Raw genomic sequence first — 11304 nt, forward strand, 5'->3', positions numbered from 1 at the left:
TTTTGCATGTTGCATGACTTACAGCGTTCTCTCCATATGCAGCACAAATCATTTCAGTGGCTTCAGCAGCATTTTTCTTCAGATGAAACGCGAAGTGGATGGAAAATCGAATATGCTCTTTTGTAATTGCCATCGTGAACACTACTGATTTTTGAGGTTATGTGCATCAAACGCCAAACCGTATCGCATTTCAGGAGGTTAAATGTTACTGTTTTAAAACCCCAAAAGGGCGGGAAGATATATAAAATTTAAATTGTTATTTCGGTTGTATCAAATCTAAAGCTCAGAACTTTTTTGTACACCTAATAATTTTATAAGAGAAAATATTCTACTTTTATTTTGTAGAGTCAAATTGATGGTACAATCGATAAATTTGAAAAATTTGCTTTCGGCATAAAGTAACTTCGATATATACGCCACACCTATCAAAAACTTATTTTATTAAGTATTATTTACATTATTATGTTTAAAGTATTGAATGAATTACATCCGTAAAAATTTTGTACTATTATGATTACTTTCTACTACTATGAAAAAAATATTAGAAATCCGAAATATAATATAATACTTATTAATATTTTGTATTAAAAAATAAACTTTTTTAAACCCTTGCATTTTCGTATATCCCATGGAGATAGGATACGAGGGCAAGTCAATAAGTTTTTAAAAAAACCTAGTAAAACATTTTTTTTTATTGATTCATTTTTATTTCTCAACATAGTCTCCTTTCAGCTCGATATACTTGATCCAACAATTCTCCAACTTTTTCAAGCGGTCCAAATAATATGATTTGTCCAACCATTCAAAATAAACCTTTGTTTCGGCGATGAGCTGCTCTCTGATGATGAATCTCTTTTCTCCAAACCATTTCTTCAGGTTTGGAAACAGGAAATAGTCGCAGGGGACTAAATCTGGCGAATATGCTGGATGGGGAAGCAATTCGCGGAATTCATTGAATTTGACCATCGGTGCCGGGCACGTGTGAATTCGTGCATTGTCTTGATGAAAGAACACTTTTTTTTCGTCAAATGACGGGACGTTTTTTCTTAAATATTGTTGGAACGGTTCATTAAGGCTGCGTAGTAATCGCCATTGATCGTTTGCTTCGACGGAAGGTAATCGATATGAATTATACCACATGCATCCCAAAAAACTGTGGTCATCACCTTTCCGGCTGACTTCACGGTCTTCGTCTTCTTTGGAGCTGGTTCACCCGATGAAGTCCATTTTGACTGTTCCTTTGTCTCGGATGTGAAGTAATGAATCCATGTATCGTCCACAGTAATGAATCGACGCAAAAATTCATCTGGATTACGTTGAAACATCTCCAAACATTGTTTTGAAATCGTTACACGGTCGTGCTTATGGTCCATAGTGAGCAAACGCGGCATTCATATTGCTGATAGCTTTTTCATACCCAATTGTTCGTGCAAAATTGAAATCACTGTGCCATGTAATATGCCTGTGGCCTCAACAAGCTCGCGCACTTTCACTCGTCGATCAGTCAAAACAATATCGTGGACTTTATCGATTCTAACATAACAGCATCAATTGGACATCCCGAACGAGGTGCGTCACATGTGGATATGACCACGTTTAAATTTATTTATCCAATTGTATACAATCGCAAATGTTGGTGCAAATGTGCTATGAATGAACATTATTCAACTCGGCTTTGATTTCTTTCGGCATTAAACCTTTCATATGTAGATGTTTGATCACTGTACGAAACTCACGTTTTTTTCCATTTTGCAAAAAATACAAAGGTTGTTCTCTTTAATCTACGTCTACAGAAATAAAACCACGCGATGAATTCCACTTAAAATTTGACAGTAATCAACTGAAAGATGGTACTTGTCAAAAAGTAAGATAGATAGATAATTCAGTTTATTGACCTATTTTAGGTACAAATGCAGTTATTTTACATTTATTCACATTTGCGACAGATAGGTAGCGTAATAGTATTATTACGTAGAAATGGTATTTAACATACTATTTAGAATATTTAAATGCATTTAAATTATTAGAGTGAACAAAACGATAAGGAGAAAAGGAAAATAAATTGGTATGAAACTAATACAGATACGGAAACAATTGCACGTAATCTCAAACTTAAAGCTTATACAATTAAGATATTATATTTCTATCTTACAACTAGTTAAAAATTCCGTAATTAATTCAAGTTCGGTATTTTTCATTTTCTTTAAAATTTTTCTAATATCGACAGAGATTTTTATATTTAACCTACGGAATTTTTCGATTATAGGCTTTCTTTCGTTATTAAATTTAGGACCATAAACTATGATTCGCATTTTCGATAAGTCCGCAGGTACACAGGTCATTATCAGTAATCTTAAATCTGAATAGGCTACTTTTCATGACCGCTGCGTAATCTATTAAATAGACTTTCCTGTTCAAATTGCTTGTGAAACCACGGATTATTCGATTGCGAATGATACAGCTGAAAAAATTCTATTTTATTTAAAACTTGCGCTCTGTGAAACCAGAAATCTTCGTTATCTTTGTTACATTTGGATTTAAAATTGTTAACAATGTCCGAATAAAGAACCTGTATCTCGAGTAGTGGGCCCTCAAAGGCGGCTCTTTTGGCTAATACATCAGCATTTTTATTTCCTAATATGTTTTTATGAGCAGAGATCCAAATAAGCTCTATGTTTTTGTTTTTTTCCTTACAATTAATAATATTAGGTGTACAAAAAAGTTCTGAGCTTTTTTTTGTAAAATTCAATCTTTATTTAAAAACAAACGAAAAAATATTAATCAGCGAAATATTCTCCGTTTGCATCAATGACCTTTTGCCATCTTTCGGGGAGCTTGCGAATTCCTTGACGATAGAAACTCACCGGCTTCGAAGCGATAAAGTCATCAATGCATTTTCGTATCTCTTCTAATCTCACGAAATGTGTATCAGCCAAATGATGCTGCAGCGACCGGAATAGGTAGTAATCGGAAGGCGCCATGTCTGGGCTATACGCCGCGTGCGGGAGAAGTTCCCAGCCTAACGCAAAGATATGCTCCTGAGTCGTTTTCGCAGCATGAGGTCGAGCATTGTCATGAAGCAAGATCACTTTACGATGTCCTTGGCCAGTAAATGGCCTCTTTTCTTCTAATGCATCGCTCAAATTGGTCAATTGTTGTTGGTAGCGGTCTGCCGTGACTGTTTCACCCTGTTGTAACAACTCGTAGTACAACACACCCTTCCAATCCCACCAGATACAGAGCAAAACCTTCTTGGCGTGGATATTGGGCTTTGGCGTCGATGTCGAAGGTTTACCAGGATCAACCCATGATTTTCTACGTTTAGGGTTATCATAAAGAATCCACTTTTCATCGCCTGTAATGATTTTGTGCAGAAAATCTTTTTTCCGGAACTTTGAGAGTAAACTGAGTGCAGTGTCACGCCGTCGATTTTTGTTGTCTTGGGACAAATCATGCGGAACCCATCTGCCTTCCTTCTGAACCTTTCCCATCGTATGTAATCGTACGGAAATGGCTTGCTGCGTAACGCCAAGCTGTTCTGCAAGCTCCTTTTCAGTTTGCGCAGAGTTTATATCCAGCAGTGCTTGCAATTCGTCCGTTTCAATCTTTTCAGGGCGTCCAGCACGCGATTCATCTTTAAGACTGAAATCTCCTTGGCGAAACTTTTGATACCACCTTTTGCATGTTGCATGACTTACAGCGTTCTCTCCATATGCAGCACAAATCATTTCAGTGGCTTCAGCAGCATTTTTCTTCAGATGAAACGCGAAGTGGATGGAAAATCGAATATGCTCTTTTGTAATTGCCATCGTGAACACTACTGATTTTTGAGGTTATGTGCATCAAACGCCAAACCGTATCGCATTTCAGGAGGTTAAATGTTACTGTTTTAAAACCCCAAAAGGGCGGGAAGATATATAAAATTTAAATTGTTATTTCGGTTGTATCAAATCTAAAGCTCAGACCTTTTTTGTACACCTAATATATTGATTAATTTCTTGGATCACATGAGATTGATGTTTTTTGCGTGTGTTATTAAGAGCACTAAGAACGGTCTAAGAGTAAAAAAAAATTACAAATTTATTTAACTCGGACTTAGTTATTTGATTTAAAGCAGTTAATATGGCAATTGCCTCAGCAATGTAAATTGAAATAACGTCAAATAGTTTACTAGTTACAAAATTAACATGGACTCCAATTAGTTATGCTGCAGACGAATTTGTATTGTTTATTATTTTAGAGCCGTCAGTATAAATAGTGGTGTGTTCATTTGTGTGTTTTGTCTCGAAACAGATGTAAAAATTTTAAATTTGCATTGGGAGCTTCTTTGATTTCAATTCCGCTATTGAGATCAATGTTACATGTGTTGTAAAGATTTTTAAAATTCATTTGGAAGCATTTAGGAATTGATGCTTTATAAAAAAAGGTTTGCATAAGGGCTTACTATCTCGAATGAACTTACTAACATGGGTTTATTGAAGTTGTTCTCGTATGCATAATGTCCGGCGAGAGCGCTGCTATCCCCCAGATTATTCGTAAGTTGACAGTCTTCTTCCGCTATACGAGTACATCTCAGGAGGAATTTGTAGCTTAAGAATTTGAATCCAGCAAGCAGCAGAATTTTGGTTTCGCTGTATATAATATTGATTAGAGTGGAAGTCCTAACTCATAGCCATCCTCATACATTTTAACTGGACTTTTTCTAGTCTATAAAATAAATTTGGTTTACAAGGAGAAACGAAATAACCTGCGTATTCAATTCTGGTTCTAATTAAAGTTTTATATAGTGTAAGCATGGTAGTGGAGTCTGCTCCCCACCATGTACCCCTAATACAACTGAGGATTCTTATCGGAATCTCGCATTTTTTGATTACATAATCTATATGGAAGTCCCAATTGAGACGTTTATCTGGAATAATACCAAGAAACCTCACGTAAAATGACAGTTGAATAGTAATATTCTCTATTTTTATATGATTGTTATTAACCGCCATATTAGTTCTATTAAAAATTACAAATTTACATTTTTCTGGAGCTAATTGTAATTTCCTATTAGCCAAGGTTGCAGATAAAATTTTTATTTGTTGTTTCAATGACTTGAGGTTCAATTCTAGATGAGGATTTGTTGCAAACAACGTTATATTGTCAGCAAACTTTAGAATTTTAACCTCAGGCGAAATCAAGTCGTCCACTTTGTTAATGTAGATTGAGAATAGAATGGGGCTTAAAATATTACTTTGGGGTAATCCTTTAAAAGTAGGACAATGTTGCTCGGATAGTTTATGAATTGGATGTGTCTAACTCAGATCAAGTTATAAATAAAAAGAATTAAGTTTTTTAATAAATTCATTTTACCGGGGGAACAAATCTCGTTGATGGAATTCTTCATGGATTCTATAATAGCCCGATTACCATTGTAGGAGCTAAGTTTGGAAAATTTATTGTTAAAGCATTTGATTTTATTAAAGACATAGCTACTGTTTTTATTGAGAGTTTCGCAAAATAATGAAAAGGCTTTCTTTTTTTCCATCTTTAAGAAAACTCTAAGCTGTGCTTCTAATTTTTTGTATTCGAGAAAATTTTCTTAAGTGAAATTGTATTGAAGAGATAACCACATAGCTTTCCTGAATCTGACAACCTTTTCGCACGCCTCGTTTCAAATAACAAGATATTTCCTCTTATTTTTTGAGATTCTAGTGTTCTGGTTACAAATAGAAGATTTTTTTCTGGTTAAACAGGAGACTTCTATGGCCTCGTCTATTAGTCCAATAACGGCAGCATATCTATCGCAAACAACCGAATTAAGAAACTCTAAGGAGCTAGAGATATTTAATTTATCCTCCCAGAACTTGTGAAATTTTGCCCAGTCTATTAACTTGGTGTTGTATCTATTATATGACGATTTCTTGGAATATAGTCCGCTGCAACGTCCACATAGATTGATGCGAAGTAGTGATCACTTCGCCAATTATTCGTTTCGACATTCATTCGTAGAACAATGGATGAAGATGCAAGAGTAAGATCAATGCACGAATTAAAATAGTTGGACCTGATATGTGGATATAATTGCCCTTGTTCAGGAAAATGACTTTATCGGTGTCTGTAAAGTTATAAATAATATTACCATTTGAACAATTATTGCCGCCCCAAGCATTTAAGCCACCTCTAATTAAAAATGTTTCACATTTTTTCATTACAGATTCCAGAAAGGATTGTTACTCAACCGGAGTGATATTATTTTTTGAAGAGGCTCTGTAGCAAGCTATAATGGAAATATTACCTTTAGAGAAAGAGATGGATATTGAGCCAACTTTTAGAGCTTTAAGGGTTAAAATCCAAGTGAATGATGTCAAAAATTAAGTTTTTCTTGATTAAGAAAGCGATTCCGCCTTCATTATGTTTTAAGAAAGTTTTGATTAATATAATGACATCCCATTGAGTGGCAAATTTTACCAATTCGTATATCTTTCCCCTAGCGCCTCTGCAATTCCATTGAAGGATTCTAAGATTAAAACTTATTTATAACTAAAGTTTTACTTAGACTTAAAATAACTTTATCTAATGTTAGACTTATTTTCGTTATTATGTAGTTTGAAAGTGTCCTTAGTTGATTTTTGGTAAGTTCTAGTCGGTTTTATTGCGTATGGATGAAAACTACCTGAAATATTATTTCACTTTTTATTGTTGAAGAGTTATTTAGGTTGGAGATATTCATGAAAGCCTGACGGAGATTAATTGATTGAGCTTCCCGCACTGCAAGTTCCTTATCCTGTGTATGGCAGGTGGGATCTCTATTCTTGTTATGTTCCGTGGTGGTCGTCTGAGGCTTTGGTGAATTCCTTTTTAGTGCCAACCTGTCAGAGAACAGTAAATATTCTCTTGGGCCAATGAAGTTTTCATAATTTTTACTCTGGATTTTGTAGAATTGATTGGAAGTTAAATTGGATTTGACCGATTTATTTCTGAAGTCTTTCCTTAGTGTTGGCGCAAGTGTGTTTCTGTCCTTTAACTACTTCGTTGAAGGGAGTGAAAAATTTTTTCAAAAGATGGGAAATTTTCAATTCCAGAGTTAATGATCTTTATAGGATTTTTATATACCAATTTTCTCGCGTCGCTCATAGCTAGATTTTCATACCATTAAACGTTTCACTTCGTACTCTTTACGATAAATCAGACAGTTCCCATCCATTGAAATGTGGTCCCCTTTGCAATTTGGACATTTTTGTTTACCAGAAGGGCAGTTTTTCTTATGTTTAGGTTTGCTACACATGCAACATTTAGACTCCCCTTTGCAATTTGAACTTGAATGACCTAATTTAAAATGGTTGAAACACATAATTGATAAGGTCATATAAGGCTCCACTTCGACCTTGACTTTATGGATCTCAATTTCACTAGGAAGGCTCTGATCAGAAAATGTAATCACTATCGATCTGCTGGGTACTCATTTAAGATCATTTTCTTGGATATCGGGGTTTCTATTTCTTTTGTTGAGTCTTCTAACACCCAATACTTTATATTTACATCTGTGGCTTCAGTAATTTCCTCTTTCGAGATGTCCTCGTCGATACCCCTGATTAAACACCTCTTCTTACGAGTCTGAAATTCGGAATAAAAGCTTTCAGTCCTTCCTCAGATAATGATACGTCTTTCAGCATTTGGTTTGCCTCAAGAGAATTCTTGAATTCAATCTCGACTCTAGATTTAGTTTTGCTGCAGATGTAAGTTATGTCGGTGTACTTTTTGCGTATAAAACTTCCTACTTTAAAGGGGCTTATCCTTTTAGTATGGTTGGAATTTTTACTCGTTTCATTTGAAGCAATAGGTTGAATCCATACTGTGTATGGGCCTTTATTATCTAATTGATATTCATTAATCATGGATTTTGTCGAATATATTGGTTTGTCAACTTTAGGTTCTATACTTGAATGATTTTCTTCTAGAGATGAATTAGACGTGTTAGTTAGTGTTTCTTGTTATCGTTGTCTTTATTTGGTTAACTTATTTTCTTTTTGTTTTTATGAATTAAAGACCAATCTATTTTGTTTTCATTTATAGGTTTATCTTGACTCATGTAGCGTTATCGGCGTTTACACAGAGGAAAGAGTCCGATATCTCGATTGTTGAATCGCTACTATTGCCGAGGTTTTGGCTACACGTATTCTGAATAAGCACTAGCAAAAAGGTATACTCGTATTTCCCCAAGTTCCGTAAGGATCGGAATAAGCTCAATGAATAGAAATTTTGTCGTTTCGGGTTTGGATCCGGAGGATTTGAAAGGAGTAGAAGTTGGTAGTGTGTTCGACTTTATTTTACTCAAATTTTCTATCGCGGTCTTGTAGAGGTTCTCTACTTCTGATTTATCGCCTAAATTGCTCGTATTTATTCCTGCTTTCCAAGATTGCACTTTCTCATCCCGGATGAGCCCCCAATTTTTCAAGTTCTGTTGTATCCAAGCTCTGCATGCATGGAGCTGAGGGAGTGAACGTAACAGAAATTGAATTAACTTATTAGACCAATTTGGTCGTGTCTAGGCTTCGGACCGCAAGAGAGTTGTGGGGAAGGACCGACGCAAATCGGGAGGCACTTCGCTTCGTCCTGAGACTCCTAACGAACCCATTTGAATGAATGAGGAGAATGAAGTGTAAACCCCAACTCGTGCTCCGCTAAACGGACACACGAGTCGGACATATTTTTAATTTAAAGGGCGCAAACTGGGTCAGTGTGCTCCTTTAGGAAGGGCGCACTTTAACCCCAGATGTGTCCGCATGTCCTGGCTTTCAGTCTTGGAACTTAATCCAAATGACCGAGGAAAGGGTGAAGTGCAACCGCGGGAGAGTAAAAAATGAGAAATTTTAAGCAAGGAGAGATTTTATTGAATTGACAAACGAGGGTTTAATTTAATAGTACTATAATAGAAGCAGTATTTAGTGATACATTTTTCCTAAGTATAAAAATACAATCCTTTGGTTCTCTATTCTAAAATATATGGTCGTACGCATTTATGTGTGTGTGTGCGTGCGTGCGTGCGTGCGTGCGTGCGTGCGTGCGTGCGTGCGTGCGTGCGTGCGTGTGTGTGTGTGTGTGTGTGGAAAGTATCGTGTGACAAAAGGGAGAAGTTATGGAGAGGATAGCTAGGGAATAAAAAGAGAAGGAGGTTTGGTTTTGGTGAGTGAATCTGATGGTTCGACCTGATTTTCCTCGGATGATGATAGTATTGATATTAACGAGGCGGACACGAGCGATCGGGGACGAATAATTATCGTGAAGCGACGGCAACAAATTAAAATTATAACGTGAACAAACTGCAATGTTTTTATTTTCTTGTATATGGGAGGTCAAAAAGGGAGAAAGAAAGAAAGAAAAGAATAAGAATAAAATAAAAATAAATGAATAATAAAAAGGACAAAATGAAATATTGAAAGGAATTACCAAAAGAAAAAGCGAGGAGAGATATATCGACTTACTACTGAGATACTCATCGGTGGGGGTCCTCCAGCCAGGATGTGTGAGGTTGATGACGTTTTTTTAGTTTTTTGACTGACTCTAAGTCTTTAAGTCTTGCTGGCCAAATATGCAAGGTCGAATTTTTCCCGCACTGCTTTTAAACTCTGAGTTCCAACGTGTTGATCGGTTAAGAAATTAAGAACTCGGACCGCTACGTCTGTTCCCAGAGAGAAATTAGGAAAAAAGGCGCTGAGTCCTGCGGAACCGGGATTTTTATATACAATATATAGCAATTTCCCTCGATTAACAGCGCACTGATTGGTGGATAGGTCCGTTAATTAAGTGGTGGAACCTATTTCTTGCTTTCTAATTGGTCAAGAGTGGAAGAGAACATTGACTGGAATCTGTAACGTATGGAAGTGTCATCCTTAATTTTACGATCTTAATATTTATGAGAAAACGCACGTGCAGTGCGTCAAGAAAGCGTACGTACAGCGCCGGCACAAGATCACTCACAATCTACTCTTGAACGTCGCGTGTCGCTTCTTAGATTTTGTGATAACGGATTCGTGAGAATCGTCCACGACTTAACCGTTAAAAAGTATCTTTGCGCCAATCTTACGCTTTCAAAGACATATTTATTATTATTTTAGCTGCAGTGTCCGAGAGACACAGACTCGGTGTCCCTTTGGTCTCGCCGCTCGTGCACGTACATCGATTTTTAGTTTATCTCTCACAGCGACATTTACGAGGAGATATTGAATTCTTCGTTTTAGTTTTTAGTGTGGAAAACAAAAATTTTAGTCTTCTCTTAGGCTATAATGCTCAATTTATGCGTTATTCGCTTTTTATTTCAACGGGTTCCAGATCTCTACAAAAGAAAAGAGTTTTGGGAGTCCGCTGAACATAACAATGTTAAATACATTATTTTAAATACGAAGTGGCATTACGATTTGAATGTTAAGATGTTGAACTATTATATATTTTCATTTAAATGAATTAATTTTAGAAATGATAAAATTGCGTGCCGGACTTTTAACACAATCAATCTAAATTTTTAATAATCCCCCCAAATTTTTAATAATCCTCCCAAATTTAATCTTAAAAATTCATATTAATTCATTCCTTGAGTTACATTATTTTCTAAACTAAATCTAATTCTAATAAACTTAATTATACATACTATTATAATATTTATACATGTACAATCCTTTATCTACTCATATATATAATATTATTACTCTTTTATATTGTTCAAATAATAAAATTTTATTTACTAGAAATTTAAAATACCCATTACTGTTGAAGTTGCATCTTCATTGTTTTAAATAGTTCAATCTTGAATTACTTATTTATACTATATATGTACTTGCATATACGAGGTCTGGCTATTAAATAACGAGACTGCGCGCGCAGAAGGCGTCCTAGAGGGGTAGGGTGGGAAACGAATGCAGCGTTGGATAGCTGGAAGTGTCTACTATTCCAGTACGAAAACACGTTTTTGTCGCAGTAGTAGTGTTTTTTCTATAGAGGTTAGAAACGAACTTGTTTTTTTCTCGTGCCGATAACAATGTGTGACGAAAAACACGAGCAACGGATCAATGTGAAATTTCTCGTTAAATTAAAAAAAACTCCGACTGAGTGCTATAAGTTGTTGAAAGAGGCCTATGGTGAGAATTCTCTATCTCGTGCGCGTGTTTTCGAATGGTATAAACGGTTTTCTGAAGGCCGAGAGAGCACCGAAGATGACCAACGTCCAGGTCGACCTGTCTCTGTTTCAACTCCGCAAACAGTGACCAAAATCAATGAAATTGTGCGCGGAGATCGTCGTATGAGCATTCGGATGATTGCTGAGAC

The sequence above is a fragment of the Trachymyrmex septentrionalis genome, unplaced genomic scaffold (genome assembly GCF_001594115.1).
Source record: "Trachymyrmex septentrionalis isolate Tsep2-gDNA-1 unplaced genomic scaffold, Tsep1.0 scaffold176, whole genome shotgun sequence".
Lineage (NCBI taxonomy): Eukaryota > Metazoa > Arthropoda > Insecta > Hymenoptera > Formicidae > Trachymyrmex > Trachymyrmex septentrionalis.